The sequence below is a fragment of the Dryas octopetala genome, chromosome 4 (genome assembly GCF_963921425.1).
Source record: "Dryas octopetala chromosome 4, drDryOcto1.1, whole genome shotgun sequence".
NCBI lineage: Eukaryota > Viridiplantae > Streptophyta > Magnoliopsida > Rosales > Rosaceae > Dryas > Dryas octopetala.
This window is the reverse complement of record NC_141369.1, coordinates 12,578,791-12,599,020: the sequence shown is the minus strand read 5'-3', so window position 1 is coordinate 12,599,020 and position 20,230 is coordinate 12,578,791. Positions and strand designations below refer to the sequence as shown.

The 20,230-nt window shown below is 34.6% G+C and overlaps 1 pseudogene; it reads right to left on the bottom strand.

Moving 5' to 3' along the window:
- Positions 1-12,020: 12,020 nt before the first annotated feature.
- Positions 12,021-13,730, bottom strand: LOC147286933 (CBL-interacting serine/threonine-protein kinase 5 pseudogene; annotated as a pseudogene).
- Positions 13,731-20,230: the final 6,500 nt, after the last annotated feature.

Sequence of the window (20,230 nt, the reverse complement as noted above, 5' to 3'; positions counted from 1 at the left end):
ATCGTACTTTGATGGGTGGCTTTAGGACTTTAGATTTGGTGAGAGGAAAAGTTGGAGAACGAATCAATGGATCAACGGCTGGTATTTCCCAATAGTGACATCACGCGGCTGGGAACTGGAATAGCATATTATATTCCTAATTTAGTGGGTTAGGGTTGTTGATCATGTTCGGATAAATTATATTCTGTTAATGAATATATTATTTTATTGAATGCAGCTCACTCTTTTTTATTTTTCTTTGAGTGTTGTTCACTTACAAAACAAATTTTGAAGATTGCTTCTGATATAACCAATTCATGTATCTAATATAAGTGAATGATAAATTTATATTTTTATAGTATATATAAAATAAATAACGTTCGCTCATATTATAATATTATGTGAATTGATGACATCACAATTCACATAATGGAGTTACGGTTATAAAAAATAATTTATCGTAAGAGAGTGAGAAGAGCATGTAAGAACTTAGAAGAGAGAGAGAGACAAACAGTCGAAGTGAAAATAAAGATAAAAAAATAATTAAATCCCACTACACGAATAGTTATTCATCAGTTAGGAACTAGTTGATCAAGAAACTAGATGATCAGGGTTTCATACATGTTTTGTCTAACAAATTAATTAGTGGCAGTTGTTACTCGTGTCAATTACCTTTGAATTTTTCTTCTACTGTTGTAAAGTCTAAATGATTTGGCTTATTTAAATAATTCATAGAACGAATGATGCAGATAAGTTGTTCGAAATTCTCCCAAAGTCAATGAAAAAAAGAAGTTGAAAGGATGGAAGGTTGAGAACCAACGAAACCCAATCTTTGTATTTGATGGTTCACAAGTCTCCCTTTTTGGTTACTTATCTTTATCTTGCTAGATCCTTGTTAATTTAGGCCGGTTCATATTTTTCATCAAATTAAAATATATAGTGCCTAATTTTAAACACTCTAATCACCAAAAAAATTTGTCTAAATCCCCACTCATCTAGAAATTCTTTCAAAACCCCCTAAAACTTATAATCCTAAATTACCCTTCTGACGCGCGCTGACGCATGCTGACACGTGCTGACGTCACTGTAACTGAATTTTGGTGAAACTGTTTTTTTTTCTGGAATTGAAGTTTTTGCTAAAACTCAATATTTCTCTAAAACTAAAATCAAACACTGAAATTGAATTTCATTACACTAAAACTGAATTTCAAAAATTCAGTTACACTGAAACTGAATTTCAAGAATTCAATTACACTGAAACTGAATTTCAGAAATTCAGTTACACTAAATTGAAGAATTCAGTTATGAATTCACTTACTGAAACTGAATTAAGTGATGAAACAATTACACCTCGACTAAAATGCAATTACACCTTAATTAAAAAACAATTACACCTTTACTAAAACAATTACAATTCACTAAAACAGTTACACCTTTATTGAATTCCATTTCACTAAAAAGAACACAGCAACCTTATCAAAAAAAAAAAAAACAACAATACAACAAGTCATTAAGATGAGAGGAGTAGCCAACAATACAACGTCGTCTGATCACCTCACGCGTGACGAGTACACGACAGCCGCCACTGCCTCGATCTGTTTCTACGTGCAAATTTGATTCATCATATTTCAGAACCATAATTTTATTCAAAATTCATTTAAAACTCATGTTTCACGAACTGAAACTGTTTAATCAATAAATGAAGTAAATTTGTATATACTTATAAATCAATTAAAAACCACATTTCTATCTGATTTATAACAAATTCAATTAAAATAGATTCACAAATTATACATTTCACAGATAGATTCACAAATCAATTTCAAATTAGGGTTTTCAAATCAGGGCTTTTGAATTTCAATGCAATTGAACCAAAATTTGTATACCAGTAGAGAGAGACTGTCAAAGGGAGAAGAATGAGACCGGAACCACTTCAATCCGCCGCCAGAATCGCCGGCAACGGCGGCGATAAGTCTCAGACTTTCTCGGCGTCGATTCGCCGTCCACGGTGGTCAGTTGGAGAATCAGAGACGACCATCACACTCACCACGTCGAGAGGAAGCTTCTGGAAGTGGAGAGCGGCTGCGACGTCGCCAGAATCTCGAAGTCACCGTCGGAGATGACGATCGGACTTCGGGCTGTATTTGGGTTTCTGTGGATTTTATTGGAAAGAAAAGGCCATGGATAGATAGAGGAGGAAGAGGCGAGAAGAACCCAACCAGTCCGACACCTCGTCGTCGCCGGAATTGATGGATCGCCGGCAAGGGAACTCGGGTTTGCCTAGACCGATCCGGCGTCGATGTTATGTTTCGTGGAGAGTGGAGGGCACGGAGAGGAAGAGGAAGGAGAGGTGAGTATGATGGGACCGGTCTCGCCGGCAACTGTCGCCAGACGGTGGCGCACGCGCCGGCGACAGCAGCGGGGAGAGAGAGAACGCAGAGGGGAAGAGAGGTACCTGATGGGAAAGAGAGAGAGAGAGAGAGAGAGCACCCATAAATTGAAAATGAAAATAAAAAAAGGGTAAAACTGGAAAATTAAAAGATGGGGAGTCAAACTTGACTGGGTATTAGTTGACTAGGGGGTTTAGGAAAATATTAAGTGTAAGATTGGGGGTTATAGGAGAGGTAGATTTTGAGTGGAGGTTATGAAAGATTTTATCTCTAACTAGGGGGTTTATAATTATTAACATTAAAATATATTATCTTAAAGAAATTTTAATTATGACAACAATTTTTCGTCAATTCTTAGACCAAAATCACGTATAATTAAGGAAGAAAATAGATAAAATAAAAAATAAAATAAAAAAGAGGATAAAGCAAATTATCGAATTCACCTAAAATTGGCATACATTCACAAACAATTATCACAATCCACTAAATAGAAAAAAGAAGATTACATAATAAAAAACGAATAGATTCTCTGCATAATATTTTTCAAACCCCTCTTTCTTAATAAATTATTTAGAAAATTAGAACTAAATATTAAATATCAATAATTTTTCAGCAAAGCAGCAAGACACAAATTTTTTTTAGTTTAGATACTAACTTAGAGCAAGTCATTTTGGATTAGGTCATAAATCAGTTTGTTATACAATTGTGACTGTTTGAATTTCATAAAAATCAAAATTTATAAGAGTTTAGTGCTTTTAATTTAGGCTTGGGAGATGAAATCCTATAATCTAAAGACTTTAGTGCTTTTGATTTAGTCTTGGGAGATGAAGTCCTATAATCTAGTGACTAAACATTAAAGTTTAAGCCTTGCAAACACTGAAAAAACAACAAATCAATAAAAAAGTTGTGACATTTAAACAATCACAGCTTGGTAGAACTATGTTTTTTAAAGTTAATACCTAAACTGAAATTTAGTATCTAAAGTGAAATAACATAAATATATATTTTAGTAGTTAAAATCAAATAACATTGAAATTTGATACATAAAGTCAATGCACTTTAAATTAATCTCCAAATACGCCTAAATACTCACAAACACTCGATTTCTCTAAGTTTTCTCTTAATATTGATGTTATTGCATTCTTAACAAGAAACAAACACTCAATTTAATCAAAACTCAACTACAAAAATCACACGTCAAATTTTGCGTAATAATTTTGAATTGATAGAAAATGAGAAAATCGAGTTATTGCATGCACATACAATGTGTGTATAATTGTTAATATTTGATTAATTTTTTTTAAAAAAATTAGCCAAAGTTGTTATTCCCTTTAAAACTTATGTATAAGTATAAGTGGGTGGAGTTGAATAATTATTGTACGTGGCCGTAACTTTAAGTAGTAGAATGACGTGATATTAACAATCCACTTAAATTATAATATGTGTACAATTATTAATTTGTAAAACTCTAATTCTTAAAAAATACCTTTACAATTATATACGTATTATAATCTAAATAAATTGATAACATCACATAATCATGTCACATTTAAATATAATAATTCTTCGAACTTAAGATGCTCATTTAATCTATTATTTAAGATGGAAAGTGAAGTTAGAATCTTCTTAACAATTGTTCGAAAATATAATACGAATTTTAAAAGTTGGATTCTCGCTTTTTCTAAACTTTAAATGAAAAGATAAGCAGTGGCTCAGAAAAAACTGAAAAGATAAGGAATATTACTATACGTTCATGTTACTTTATACTTTTTTGTTGACCAAATATGGACATAACCTATGTAGCAGGCCAAAGATCAACAGACAACAGCCACCAATTTTGGCCATCACCTCTAGAGGATCAACACCCACCAACTTTGGCTATCTGAAGTGTTGGCCAAAGATTTCCACTAGACTCGATACATGTGATGATGTGATTGCTAGTCAAAGAGTGTGAACGACTATCACCCACCAGTGCTAGCATTTCCATTGTAGGCTTGCATGTAGGCTTATTTTGGGCTGTTCTAGGCTTCTAGCCCGCCACCTCACAAAGAAAAAAATTACTTTCACTACAGTTTAAGACATGTTCGAAGATAATCTTGTAATTACAAATTTTTATTAGAATATAGGTGTAATTACAAATTTTTATTAGTATATTTTTATTAAAATATACTTTGACTATATTGTCCCTAACTTTTATTGACAATTTTAACAGAAATTCATTTTGTATCTATTAGACACAAAATAAAAGTTTAGGTACTCAATTGGGACAAATAAAAGTTTAGGTACCACATTAAGACAAGGGTCAAAGTTTAGGTACTAAATATGAAATAAACCATTTATTTTTTTTTTGTTATATGGGAAGGGAATGGAACAATTGACCCATCCTAATTCTCAATGTAATTCGATTTTGGATACTTTACCTAGAAGGTCAAAATGAAAAAAAAAAAAAAAAAAACTTAACTCACAGTCTACCACCTCAATATACAAAATTTTTATCGAGCGCTCGACAGTTCTTGTGAGTACTTGACAATGATAGATATAGCCTGCATGTGCAATCTAAACACGTACATTTGCATCCTAAAAACTGCATACGCAAGTTTAAAATACCCTAAAAAATGCATATGCAACTCCAAAATTAGCTCCAAATTAATGCTAAAAAATGCTATAGATGCATGCATATGCAGAGTGCATCCGCATCTGCCGAGTCCTTAGCAAGAATGTTGAGCGCTTAGTAGTTTTTTTTTACTGCCGACTGTCCGCACGCAAAATAAAATGTCCTTTGACTTAATTTTTTTTTTATGTGGATTTCCACCTAAGATCCTTGCGTTTTTCTTCCTTAAGGAGTAATTTATTATTCTATTTTTTGTTACATCGGAAGGGAATCGAACAATTGACCCATCCTAATGCTGACTCATTACTCCACTCTCCCTCGATTATTTCAGCTAACCCCAAGAGCTTATAACCTATCCAATTTCTATATTAGTAAAATACATTTGAGTTTGGACAAAAGTGCTAATGCATTTAAAATTTCGTCATTATATTGAATTTTAATGAAGGGGAAATGCTAGTGGATTATCTCTAATCCAACTCAATTGAAAAAAATAAATAAAAAAATTAGCTTAACCTATTCTAAGGGTTTTGCGTCTATAACACTCGAGCATGGTGCCACATCTATTCTATGGGTTTAGCTTCACCTATTCTAAGGGTTTTGTACTCTCAAAATCATTAGAATAGGTGCCAAAGTGACATACCCGGGGTCCAGGGGTGTTTTAGGCCTTCAACTAATTGCCAATTCAGCAAATTTCCATATTTATTTGATGAGTCAGCATCCATGAAACTCAAAATTTTAGTTTCCCTAACATGCATGATTGACGCTTTAATTATTTTTAGTAATAATTATTTTCTCTCATTTTATTTGAAACTGTTATTGGTATAATAGCTTGACAACTTTTTGAATTTCCCCATATTTTTTGTTGTCAGAATAAACTTCATTAAGCTCGCAGGCAAACATAGAAACAAAGAAAGGACCAAGGGGCGATGGCACTCATCCCTCAACCTTAGACACACAAATAGCCAACAAAAAGGCCAGAAGCAAAAGAAATTAAAAATAAGGACAAATGAAAACACAATAGGGACCAAACACAATCTAATTTATATTTCATAAAGCAAAATTCCAGCTCTAGATTCTTTGCCATGGGTCCATTTCCACTGAAAGAAATCAAAGCTCTTGTTCCTCATCTTTATTCCCTCCCTTCTTCACTTCTTCAAGAAGCTTATCTTGCTCTTCTATTATTGTCTCAACTGCGAAATGCTTTGATTTTGGCCTTCATCTTCGCTACTAAAATTACTAGTAGTTCGTCACCCAACCTCCATTTTCTGGCCGAAGGAACCAAAAGCCCAAAAAAGGCCTCCTACAGAGAAGATTCGAGTTAAGCTGCTGAGCTTCAAAGGAGGCAGCTTCAGCTTGAGTTTTCAAATGTGAGGAACTGAGCATTATAAGAGGCGGCGATGGAAAAAGACTCAGATCGAAGCTGCTAGGGCAAAGAACAAAGCTGGATTTTCCCTTTTAATTATTCCATTTCGGGTGAGGTATATCATATATGAAGTAGGTATATTAATTAATTAATTTGATTAACGAAATCTCATGAAATATAGACTATATAGTTAAAATGATTTACATATATTTTTTGTCTAATGATTTACACGTCAATCAATTATGTTTTCTTTAATTTATTAAATAAATAATACTTATATACGGGGAGCACTCTAAGGGCCTCTTAGGTTTACGGAATTGATTTCTTAAGAAATCAATTTCTATGCATTTTCCGATGGGAAGAGAACGTAAAGATTCTCATCATGTGTTTGCTAATGCTAGGAAAGTAAATCAAGAATTAACTTTCTATTTTCATTCCCATGTTTGGTTTATGCAGGAATAGAAAATAAAAATTGTTCATTCCCATCTATTATATATATAATGTGATGAGTTTGTTCTGAAATAAATTAGTATTATAAAATATTAAAAGGGATATAATTGTCTAGAATAAGTGTAATTCCCAAGGGGATGGAAAACAAAACTCATGTTGAGAGGAGGGATTCATTTTCCCCCATTTGAGTGCATTAGATTCTCATGGGATAGGAAACTATTTTCCATGCCTGCACTTACCAAACATGGGAATGAAATTATTTTTCCATTTCCACCCTTCCAAAAATTGAATCAAACGGACCATAAAATTAATTGGTTAGCAAGTTAATACAAAGCTAACCACTCTTTTGAGCCTACCCAATGAGTAATTTTAGAATCCGGACCTTTCATTTTTTAGCCCTCATTTTAAAGATTATCATTGTAAAAAATTAATCAAATTCAGAAACCATTTGGTAATCTAACGGGGATGAAATAAATAAACAAACACTATATTTCGATAAAGAAATTAAATAGTTGTTATTATAATCAAATGACTAAAAGACTTTCAATTTAGGAGATTTTTTATATTGATGATCTTTGAAGTGGGGCCTAAAGTGAACGGTTTGGATTATGAGATTACATCTTGTGGTGGGTTCAAAAAGGTAGTTAACTTCGTATTAACTTACTAACTAATTAGTTTTAGGGCATTTTTGTACTTTAGAAGCTCTCTTTTAGAGCGCTCTAAAACTAGTTGATTTGCAAGTTAATAAGAAGCTAACAACCTTTTTTAGGCTCACCACACATCGCTAATCTCATAATCCAATGTGTCAATTTTTTAGGGCCACTTCAAAGATATCATTAATTAACTTATTAATCAGTTAACTTTAAAACATTTTTTCTCTTGTAGAAAAAATTTAATAAAAAGTTGAAATTTATACCTTTTGTTATGAAAGACAGAAAGAAAAAGCTAAGATTTGCTTTGCAAGAGCAGAGAAAGCAACAACTTGCAACCCTGTTAAACAACTTTGAATCAAGAACGTTGAGTTGGATTAGGCAAAAAGAAGTGCATTTAGCACAAGCAACAAAGAAATCAATAGAGCTCCAAGATTGATTGAGGAAAGCATATATAGAAAGCGAAACATATCAGAGGGTGCCCAACACCCCCCCCCCCTTTTTTTTTTTCCAAGTTTTGGTATCGATCTCTTGATTAATCTCTTTCTTCCTCTCTCTAGCAAAGTGAACGTTTAGTTCTTTGGGTAAGTCAGAGAATTAAAAAGGACACATACTTGATACGTAATTAAAAAAAATAGATGAAATGGACCAAAGTGATACACCGAAGAAAGTTAAGGAACTATAGAAGCCAACAAATAGATTGAAGGACTAAAGTGATACTCCAGTAAAAGTTTGAATAACATTGCTGAATTTTGCTCTTCAGCAAAATGATGCAGCTGATTGTGTAGCTCCAAAATGAATTGTTCAATATTCTCCGAAAGCCAATGAAAAACAAGTTAAAATGACGGAAGCTTTAGGACCAGCCAAACCGAATCACATTATTTGATGGTTCACAACGCTTTACAACTTTTTTGTTTCTATATAGGGGTTTCCCACCCACAACACAATCAAGCACTTATCTTTATTTTGCTAGATCATTATTTAGGGTAATATGTTTTTTTTTTTTTTGCCATGATTTAGGGTAATATGTTTAATCAAATTCAAATATATATTATCTTAACTACGTTTTAAGTTAAAAATATCTGCCAATTATTAGTGAAAATCGCACACACTTAAGTGAGAAAATAGATGCAGAATAGATAATAAAACAGAATTTACTTAATTCACTCAAAATTGGATTATATCTATAAATAATGACGAAAATTCACCAGTAGAAAAAAGAAGATTACAAAATGAAAAACCAAGAGGCTCTTCCCAGTTCCCATCACTCAAGTAATCTTTCAGTCATGCATCTCTTCACAACTCCCAATAGAGAATTCCTCAAAAACTCACAAACATCTCTCAATTGGTCTATTGCAACCCTAATCATAAACACTCAATCTAATTAAAACTCATATTTCGTCTAAATGATCTTAAATGGATACGATTTGAGAAATTCAAATGAGAGAATCTAACTCTTGCATGCACGGGTGGAGTTTAAGATTAAGATGCTCATTTAGTCTATTATCTATAGATGAAAAATAGAGTTAGACCTTTTTAATAATTTGTTGCAAGGTTTTAAAAGTTCGATCGCATTTTCTTCTTCTTTTTTGAATGAAAAAATATAGACCTATAAGTATTGGGGGTCTGGAAAAATTATTGGGTGTATCCGATATACCGCTACGTAGTGTAACCAATCCAACGTGTAAGGGTATCATTGAACGATATATTTATATTAGTAGGTATAGTATTTATAACATCTACCCATATTATCACACGTTGAATTGGTTATACCACGCGGCGGTGTATCGATTACACAGAATAATTTATCGTAGGACTGTTGGTCATAACCGTTTTAACTATTACTGCGTTAACAAGTTCGAGGATAATTTGTAATTAAAAATTTTATTAAATTATAGGTGTGGTGAGAAAAATCGTGAGATTAAGAAATCCTTATTGACACAAAATTAGGAGTCCCAATAACCATAATTTGGTTGGAGTTTCCACTCCCCACTAAGTCACTGAGAATGATGCAAATAAAACTGAGTTGAAAATTTAAGGTCAAATTAAGTTTGGCTTGGGCTGGGTGTAGACGTAGGCAACTCACCTTAACATTGTTTGCATGTTTGGGCTGTATACATATTTACATAAGGCTTATTTACTATTTCACTCCCTGAAAGTAATTTTAATTCTCATTTCACTCTTTAAGGTTTATTTTGTATCACATTACTCCATGAAATTAATTTTTATGTATCACTTTGCCCACTTCTTATTTGTACAAACTTTGAAAATTAATTAAAAGTAGTTTCAAACTCAGAAAAATACACGAAAAATTCTACGGATTCGTATTGACTAGTACTAATTTACTATAAGGTCAAATTACCAATTTTTCATTTGAGTATTTCCAAAAATTAAAATACTTTAGACTCTTTGGAAATTCAAAGGATAATCTTCCGAACTCTAAAAATACAAGGATTGTATCGTTGGTCTTCTAAACAATAACACTACCTTTCTTGTGATCACTTGCTACCCAAAAGACCTCTCGATCTTAGAGAAAAATAAATTTTCCTCTATATATTCTAGAAAAAATTTAGAATTTTCATAAAGTCTCAGAAGAATTCTCTAAATCAGGTTTTTGGTAATTGTCAAAATATTTTTGAGAATTCATCCAAGACTTTACGAAAATTTTATAATTTTTATAGAGAAAAATTTATTTTAATTTTCTAGAAATAAATTTGGACTTTCCAAATTTTCTGGAAACTCTCATAGAGAAAATTGGTAATTTGACCCCATAGTAAATTAGAACTAGTCAAAACGAGTTCGTAGAAATTTTCCGTGTATTTTTCTAAATCCGGAACTATTTTTAATTAATTTCTAAAGTTTGTAAATATAGAAAGTGGGTAAAGTGATACACTAGAGTTAGTTTCAGAGTATAATGTGATACAAAATAAACCTTAGGGGATAAAATAAGAATTAAAGTTACTTTCAAGAGGCAAACTAATAAATAAGTTGGGCCTAGCTAAATCTGCACTCTACAGAACATGGTTTGGGATTTATTTTAAAGAAAATTTACAGAGCTGGGATGAGCTAAATTAGCAAAATATCATTTGGAGCGTAGATTAAGCAACTCATTACTCCAATCTCACTTAACTTCTGAGCCAACCCCAAGGGCCTATAACTTATCCAATTTATATAATGCATTTGAGGTTGGACGCAAGGAATGTAATTTCGAAAATTTTGCCGAAATTTTTGTTTTTTTGAGATTCCGAAATTTTATCACATATCCCTTATTTTTCGTAAAAATTTCGGCGAAATTTCACTGTAACTTACCGAAGTCACAAAGCTCAATGTTCACTAATAGTCTAACACTTCAGCGCTAGACACCAAAGGGGGAGAGGGGAGGAAAGGCGAGCTAGCCTCGTCGCCAAAGTTCGTCGGAGGCGGCAGATCGGAGGGTGATTGAGGAGGGAGGAGAGAGAAGAGATTGGGGAAGGAGAGGAGGAAGAAGGAAGGAAGAAATCGTGGAGGGAGAGGGAGGAGAGAAGACTGTGCGCAGGTCTGGGAGAGAGAAATGATGGAAGAGGAAGAAAGTCACTGCAAGGAGGAAAAAGTCACGAGCAAGGAGTAAATGAAGGAAAGAACAAAAAAGAAAAGAAAGGAAAGAAAAGAAAGAAAAGAAAAGAAAGAAAAGAAAAAAAAAAGGAAAGAAAAAGAAGGAAAGAAAAAAAAAGACTTTAGGGTTGATTGGGGTTTGGAGGTTTGGAGTTTTTGGGCAATTGGAAAGAAAAAAAAGAGTTTGGGATTTCGTTTGAGGTTTGGTTTGGCTCTTTGGGGATTTCGTTACGTTGTTTTTAAACTCTAAACCCTAATACATTTTTATATAAAAAATAATTATAAATACCCTAAAAAGTCTAAACTCTAATATCTTATATCATATCATAAATAATATAGAGTATATAAGGTTTAGTGCATAGATAATATAGAATATACTAATTTCATTTATTCATTATACTAATTTCATTTAACAATATTTACTTTCAGCGCGCATTATATCACATGAAACCTATTATATAATTTGGTTTTTTCAATATTTTTTATCAATGTAGTAGATAATATGTTAAATAAACATATGGTCAAGTTTCATTCAAAATTTTCGTATTTTGATAGCAATTTCTGTCGTTTTTGTCTACTTTTGTCGAAATCGAAATTTTTATCGAAATTTTCGCGAAAATTTCTTCGAAACCGAAATTTTACTCCTTGGTTGGACGTACAAAAGCGCTAATACATCTAAAAATTTCGTAGACATTATATAACATATAAAATTATAAAAAAAATTTATGCATTAATAGGGATAAATTGAATCCGTTAACATCTAAGGGTTAAATATGTGTTTGTACATAAATGATCACTCACTCATCATAGAGTGGAGAATTTCGTTACTGGGTAGTTATATAAGCGGGAAATTTCTCCCTCTATAATGAGCGAGTGATCATCATTGTGTGTTTGTATGTCAGATGTATCTATATCTAACCCTTTTTTTCTACATCTAGCCCTTTTTGTTTTTTTGTTTCAGCATCTTATGCATTTAAACAACAAAATTAACAGCCTACGATCAAAATTCTTGCAATAGAACATAATAACCAAAAATATTGCACCACAATGTCTAACATACACCTTACCGTTAATGACAGTTATGATTTTCAGCTCTTTTTGGCGGGCAGTTAACATTTTCTTCACCCTGCCAAGTCCAAACAATGTCCTTAAGCGCAGGCCTGACATCCTCCTCACAAAACTTGGTGTACTCAAGAGTGTCGCCGGCCAGCTTCGAAAACTCCATCACCGCCACCTCCTCCGCCACCTGAAACAACTCCGCGGACACCGCCAGCTTCCCTTTCCTTCCCTCCTCCTTTCCCTGCAATTTCACCTTGAACTCCTTCTCGCCCACCACCCTGAAGTTCAACCCCTCCGCCACCGCCTGCAGCTTGGCCATGATCGCCGCCGCGGAGCACTTGGACGTGAACATCGACCCAGGCCTCCTCTTGCTCTCGAACATGTTGGACAAATCGAACCCGGACGACATTGAGGAAATGAACTCGAACGCATTGAAAAATGGTGGAGTCGACGATGTTGATGATGCATTAATGTTATTAGTCCTCCCCAAATCCCCAATTTTGTCATTCTTGTCGCTTTGCTCTGGTTGAACCGGGTTCACGAAACTCGAATTACCCTTTTGAAACCAAGGGTCTCTCATGATTTGGAAGAAGGAAATTCTCTTCTCCGGATCGACAACCAAAAGCTTCGAAATCAACCGCCTGGCGTCCCCCGAAATCCACGGCGGAAACTCGTACTCCGCCTTGAAAACCTTCCGATAAGTGCTCATAACGTTCTCGTCCCGAAACGGCAGGAACCCGGAAAGAAACACGAACAAAACGACGCCGCATGACCAAATATCCGCCTTGGCCCCGTCGTACCCTTTCTTCCTGAGAACCTCGGGCGCCACGTAAGCCGGAGTCCCGCACTGCGTGTGCAGCATCCCGTCACTCCAATGCTGCTCCGGCAAAGCCGAAAGCCCGAAATCGGAGACTTTTAAGTCCCCATTTTCGTCGAGGAGCAGATTTTCGGGCTTGAGGTCGCGGTGGGAGACCCCGCGGCTGTGGCAGAAGTCGACGGCGCTGATGAGCTGCTGGAAGTAGTTTCTGGCGACGTCTTCTTTGAGCTTTCCTCTTGAGATTTTGGCGAAAAGCTCGCCGCCTTTTACGTGGTCCATGACGAAGAAGATCTTGGACTTGGTGGCCATGACCTCCTTGAGTTGGACTATGTGGGGGTGGCGAACTAAGTGCATGATGGAGATCTCGCGCTTGATCTGCTCCATCAAGCCTTCTTTCCTAATGAGCTCTTTGTTGATCACTTTGATGGCCACGCTTTCGTTGGTGGCGAGGTTTCGGCCGTGGTAGACCTTGGCGAAGGTGCCTTGGCCTAGAAGTTTCCCCATCGCGTACTTGTTCAAGAGAATGTTTCTTGGGTCCTTGTCTTGTTGTTGCCGATGATGATGATGCTCTTTTTCCTCCATATGTCAAAACTTTGAATTTGCTCCAGAATTTGATAATCCAATTTCGGGGGCTCAGTGTAGGCCAAGAAACATTTTGGGAAAATTATGTGGGATCGAAAATGTGGATTTTCCGCTTAAAATTGACAAAAGGAAAACAAAAAACCCGATTCAAATCAGGTCTTGAGTGATGGGTGTCCTAGGAAAAAGTGGGATTTTCCCGGGAAAATGTGCAAGATGGCCGGCAATAATTGAGTGGTTGGTGTTGGATAATTGCAAAGGGTGGTGGATGTGGAGCGATGGATGGATTTAATAATTTTGAAAATGCCAAAATGGGTGCAAAAATTCAATTGTGTTTGTTATTGATAATTGATGTTTGGCCTTTTATGGGGTCTGGAAGGAGCTACAAAGTGCATGCTAGCAGAATGGGTAGAACTTAACATCTCAGAATTCAATTATTGGAAAGTTTGATCCAATAGGCTCTGGAAACGTGTAAAGGATTGGGGGTCTGATGAAGTCTACTCCATTATATGAGTTTTTTTGACTTTTGGTTGGCTTTTTTTAGCTATAGTGAAGCTTCCTGTATCTATTGCTGCACCTGCCAAATGAGTAGAGACAAGAGTGCAGGCTGCTTAATTAGAAGATTCTGAATTCTGATCCAAATCTCCCTTGAATAGGATATGACATTGTACACCTTAATATGTAGTAGGGACATATATGCTATAGTACTCTTGCTAGTCGGACAAGAAATTTGAGATTAATGTAAATAGGGGATAACGTTCGAAGCACTCCTATGGTTATCGAACATTAAAGATGAGCGAATCAAACGTTAATCCAACATTGAGCTCTTGAGATTAGCTCAAATAATAAAAATGAGAGTATTAAGATTTTAATAGGATGAAAGTAATTCAATTCTATAATCAGAAAAAAAAAAAAAAAACATTTTAATGCTCTTTTACTTGCTGCATTATTTGATTATATGATTCTGCATTTGCATCTCACATTAAAGAATGTCTCTTTCGAGAATTTATACTATTTAAAAGGTGCAAACTAACTAATTTTATATAGACTAGTACAAATACATTTACTATCTAAAACGGATATTTCAAGTTGGTTTATGAAAAAATATATTTCAAACTCAAATATTAACTACAAAAACTTACAATATAGCATGTTCATAAATGTTTCTTTCCACAAAAAAAAAAAAGGTTAAATGTCATGCTAGCTTGACATAGCTAATGTGGCTTTTTTAATGATGTGGACAACAAAGTTATGCCACATGACCAAAAATTAATAAAAAGAATACCAAAACTTTTAAATTTTTAAAAATAAGAAAATAAGAAATAAAATAAAATAAATTTGAGAACAGCCGCATGCATGTACAACAAGAGAAGAAAGAAGGCAAGAAGAGAAGGAAATTAGCTTTTTTGAAATATTTATTTGCTAAAGCTGGAGGTTAATTTATGGTATTAGAATGATATACCTGCAAGAATATTCAAATCAAATCTTATATTATACAAGTCAAACTACATTTAAATTAGCATAAATGTTACTTGAGGAGACAAGGCCATCATCGTCTGCAATATTAAAAACTAGTATAAAAAAGGAGTAACATTAATCCAAATGAAGTATACTATCTTTACATACTCATAGTAACATAAATGATCACCCGCTCACCTAACTAGCTACTCTCTCACCACAGAATGGGGAATTTAATGATCGAGACTGTATATTTTTTAGGTTTTTTTTCAAGGGTCGTTCCTATAAAAAATCAGCCAAATCGATAATTGTTTAGCCATTTAAACTGTGCAGACAAATATTGTTTGTCATATAAAATTAAAATGATGTTGATAATAATACACTGGCTAGATAGTTAAGTGAGTGAAGAAATTTTTTGTTCTATGGTGAGCGGGTGAACATTACTGCTCATAGTAATAAGCTCATAGATAACTAATTAATATGCTTGCATACCACATGAATCACTAATATACAAATTAATATCCAAGTCAACCCCAGTAATGATACACTTACTCTATTTTTATACCACCTTACATGCTATTCATACATTGGACACTAAAAATTAAAAAAAAAAACCTAAAAAAGATATAGAAAATACACTATCCAATAAAGTAATGACACATAAAATAGGATACAAATGTGAGAAAAAAAAAATGTGAGACAATTAGCATTATTGATTTGTAATGTGCAGAGCACTATCCGTAATTGACTTCTATTTTTTTTTTTTTTTTGCTTATGTATGCACCCATCTTTTTCTTGGGGTATTGAATTTATTTCGATTTTTTAGTTTTATGTATAACATCTAAGCTTTGCCTTAATTATGAGGGACCTTATTATGGGCTTCTTAGTTGCTTTGCTTATGCCACGCAGCATAGTCAATTAAAGGATCCGCTTCACCCGTATCTCTCCCAAAAGCCTCTCCCCGATAGTGCCTTAGCGCAAGCACCTCTAAAGGATTGTAACAATAGTTTGCATTCCAATTAATATAAAATCATTAAATCCTGTTGTTGCAAGGTTTCTTCTTTAGCCGTCATTATCTTTCTTATTTTGTGGCTGTCAAATTATATATATAGTTAATTTTTAATGTCTTAGCAGCATTTATAACCATGTGTTTAATGTCAGTCTGTCTAAAATTGTTGGTTTTATTAATTTGATTTGCATATATGTAGTGTTAATGTTACACTTTGTACATCTTTTTCTTTTACATTGATGGTTTTGTAATTTTCAACTCACTAATAAGAATAAGAAAACAAATTGTTCACATATGCGTAATAGAAAAAATTTTCTAAACACATTATGCATGTTAAAATATCAACATTTACGCGATAGAAAAGCCAACAAGTGCGAAGAGACTAGTGGTCATTAATGTACCAATAATGTTATATTTACCACATTTTTATACCATCTTACGTGTCATTATTTTTCAATATATTGATGAACTATTTTTCAATATATTGAAGCCTGAAGACAACTTTATTGAATGAAAATAGTGAAACATGTCCAGGGAAAAGATTGAAAAACTTGCATAAAGAAAATTAAGCAAAGCAGCAACAGATCCCTGTAAACTAAGTGTTAAATCTATAATTAACATGGAAGCCCCAAAAATTCAACAATGTCTGCAAGGAAAAGTGGCATGTAGTCCCACCACTGCTAGGGCTTGGCAGAGTACGTAGAGTATTGCAGAGTGTACTAGCTTGCCCACAGCTGTGCATTACCTACACTAACAACGTGGATTGCTTTGAACTCCATCTTGTTGAGCAAAAAGTAAGAAATTCTTCCCTTATGTTCTAATGATCCAAGGAACCTGCAGAGCAAGGCTTGTGAAATGGGATAGCTCTAAAATTTAGAATCTGTGAATGTGAACTTCAGTTTATAGAGATTGATTAAAAAAGCATACTTCATGAGTTTTCTTAAATGCCATATCAGTCATTCAAATAAATTAGAGACCTCCAGGCTCCAGGATCTCTCTTTCTTTATAGAATTTGCTAAATTTGGATAACAATGGGCTTACTATATTTTAACTAAAAGATATATATATATATATATTTTCCCCTTTGCCCCTTATAAACGAGTGAATTTTTGCTCACCACCCTTAAGGGTGGTGTAGCATTACCACTCCACTCAAAAGCTAACAAATCACAGCCATTGGTCGTACTGACCGGCGATGAGGCAGGGGTGGCGCTTCTGGGTTGGTATGGGCGCGAGCTGCCATGGCTTTGAACTTTGGAGGCAATTAATTAGAAGATGCCGGTGTAGTATGAGCTAGTGTGTTTTAACATAAAAAATTAATGAATAATATAGTTAATTATAATTAATTAACATGAAATTAACTTGCCAACTTTTGAGTAGAATGGTAACGCTATACCATGCTTAAAGGTGTTATATAAGCAAAAAATGCACTCCTTATAAACTACTTAGTATTGTTGGACAATACAAGTACCAGTTAATGAAGTAGAATTTCTATGCAATGGCTAATACCACACCGAATTCAAATTTAAGGAGATACTGAATTTAATAATTTTTTTGTTAAAAAAAGCAAGAGAAAGAGTGTTTTTAAGGCCAAAAAAAGGCCATGTCCATGCATGATAATTTTAAGAGACTCTATTGGCAATTAAAATAAAAATTTTCTAACAATATAATCAGCCCCCAAAACTATTTACTAGTAATTTAGAAAAAAAAAAAAAAAAAAAACTAGCTGATAGATGACAGGAGATCCATTGGCTGGGCCTCTGCTATTAACTCTTATAAATAAAGAAAGACACTCACACACACATACACACACATACACACACACACACACACACACACACACCCCATATTGCAAAATTAGAGAGAAATATGAAGAATAAAAAAAGGTAAAAATCACATTCTTTTGGACATTTCTAATTATGCAGATGCAATGTGGATACAGTTGGCTAAAATGATTGCAAGAAGCATGGAAAAATGTCGGAGGAAGGGGACTACTGTTCACAAGTTATGGTTTGGGAGAGAAGCTAAGAGAAGAAGACACTTGAAATAAACTTTTATTCAACTTCTCTCAAATGGCATATTTAATTACATAGTCACTAATGTAAACATGGTATGTTTAATTACCATGAACTTTACTAGAAAGAGTACATGTGCATGTATATAACATGAAGTACCAAGCAATTGATGAACTATTTTTCAATTAATTGAAGCCCGGAGGCAACTTTATTTAATGAAGATAGTGAAACATGTACAGGGGAAAGATTGAAAAACTTGCAGAAAAGAAAGAAATTAAGCAAAACAACAACAGATCGATTCCTGCAAACTAAGTGTTAAATATAAAAGATGGAAGCCCAAATATTTAACAATGTCTGAAAGGAAAGGAGGCATGTAGTCCCCCACCACTGCTAGTGTTTGGCAGAGTATAGCATCAGCTAGCTTAGTGGCTTGCCCACAGCTGCATTACCTACACTGAAAATGTGAGGGTTGCTTTGAACTCCATCTTGTTGAGCAAAAAGCAAGCAATTCTTCCAGTATTTTGTTCTAATGGCCCAAGGAACCAGATCAAGCACAAGCAGGACTTGTGAAATGCGATCGATAGAGCTAAAATTTAGAATCTAATATGAACAGTATATAGATATTAATTAACAAAGCCTTCATGACTTTTCTTAAATACCATATCAGTCATTGAAATAAATTACAAACCTCGAGGCTCTAGGTCTCTCTTTCTTTATAAAATTTTCCAAATTGGGATAACAATAGGCTTACAATATTTTAACTAAAAAGATTACCCCATTTGCCCCTTATAAAATACTTACTGCTAGACAATACAAGTACTTCTTAATTCAGCAGAATTTCTATGCAATGGCTAATAGCACACTGAATTCAAATTTAAGAAGAAACTGAATTTAATCAATTTTTTGTTATCAAAGCAAGAGAAACAATGTTTTCGATCAAGGCCAAAAGAAGACCATGTATCATGATTCTCTAACAAAGTGACCATCCCCCAAAACCACATACTGTCATGACAGTGGTGGAGCCAAAAAAATTTACCTGTGGGGGAACCTTAGAAAATATATATTAATAAAAACAAGTTGAAACTCATAAGATAGATAAAAATATCAATATTGGTTGATAAAATTTTTGTTCATAACCGTTACAACTGTGTACGAGTTTTTATTTTGAGATCGTTGCATATGAAGAAACCGGAGATGTAGATCGATCCCACTTACTAGTAATGATCATATATACTTACTATTAACTAGTAATCCTCAGAGAAAAAAAAAACTATTTACTAGTAATTTAGCAAAAAACAAACTAGCCGTTCGATGAGAGGCCGGAGATCCATTGGCTGGGCCTCTGCTATTAACTCTTATAAATAAAGAAAACACACGCCCACACACAAACACACACTCACTTGAAAGTTGAAACACTTCTTAATCCTTAAGCCGCCATTTAGTCATTAACCCTCCATCAGTCTTTCTCTTCAAGAATAGAAACCCGTCACTCTTTCTCTCTCTCTCTCTCATACACTGCTTAACCCTAATTGCCCTGTATCCAAGAAACCATAACTTGTTTTTTCTCTCTCTCGCTCTCTCTCTCTCATACACGCTTAACCCTTAATCACCCTAATTGTCCTGTATCCAAGAGACCATAACGTGTTTTCTTTCTCATCGACCAATGGCTTCAATGGCTTCTAATTGTGTGCCAGTGGGTTTCCTGTTCCGGCCGACCGACGAAGAGCTCGTGAGGCACTTTCTGTACAACAAGGTTGTAGCTATGATGAACAACACACCGCCACCCCAAGAACCGTTGGATATCCCTGAGGTAGACTTGTTCGACAAGAATCAAGAGCCCTGGGAGATTTGGGAAAAGCTGGAGGGACCGAACCAAAGTCAAGATCTTTACTTGTTCAGCAAGCTCAAGAAGGCCAACCCCAAAGGCTCCCGCATCGACCGCAAGGTCGGGAAGGGTACGTGGAGCGAGGGCGAACCGGCCAAACTGGTTTACCTTGGAGACACCGGGAACGCCATCGGCCGGAAGAGGAAGTTCCGCTACGAGAACAAAGGGAACAAAGACCACCACGCTCGCTGGTACATGGACGAGTATAGTCTTCTCGCAGATGATGGTAACACTTTTATGGATTGTGTCATTTGTCGTCTCAGACCAAACGACAGGTCGTCTTCGTCTGGAAACAACAAGAGGAGCAACACTTCATCATTGTGCCAAGAATCTGATCATCGTGAGAAGGGGAAGAAGCCCAGAATCAACAAAAGA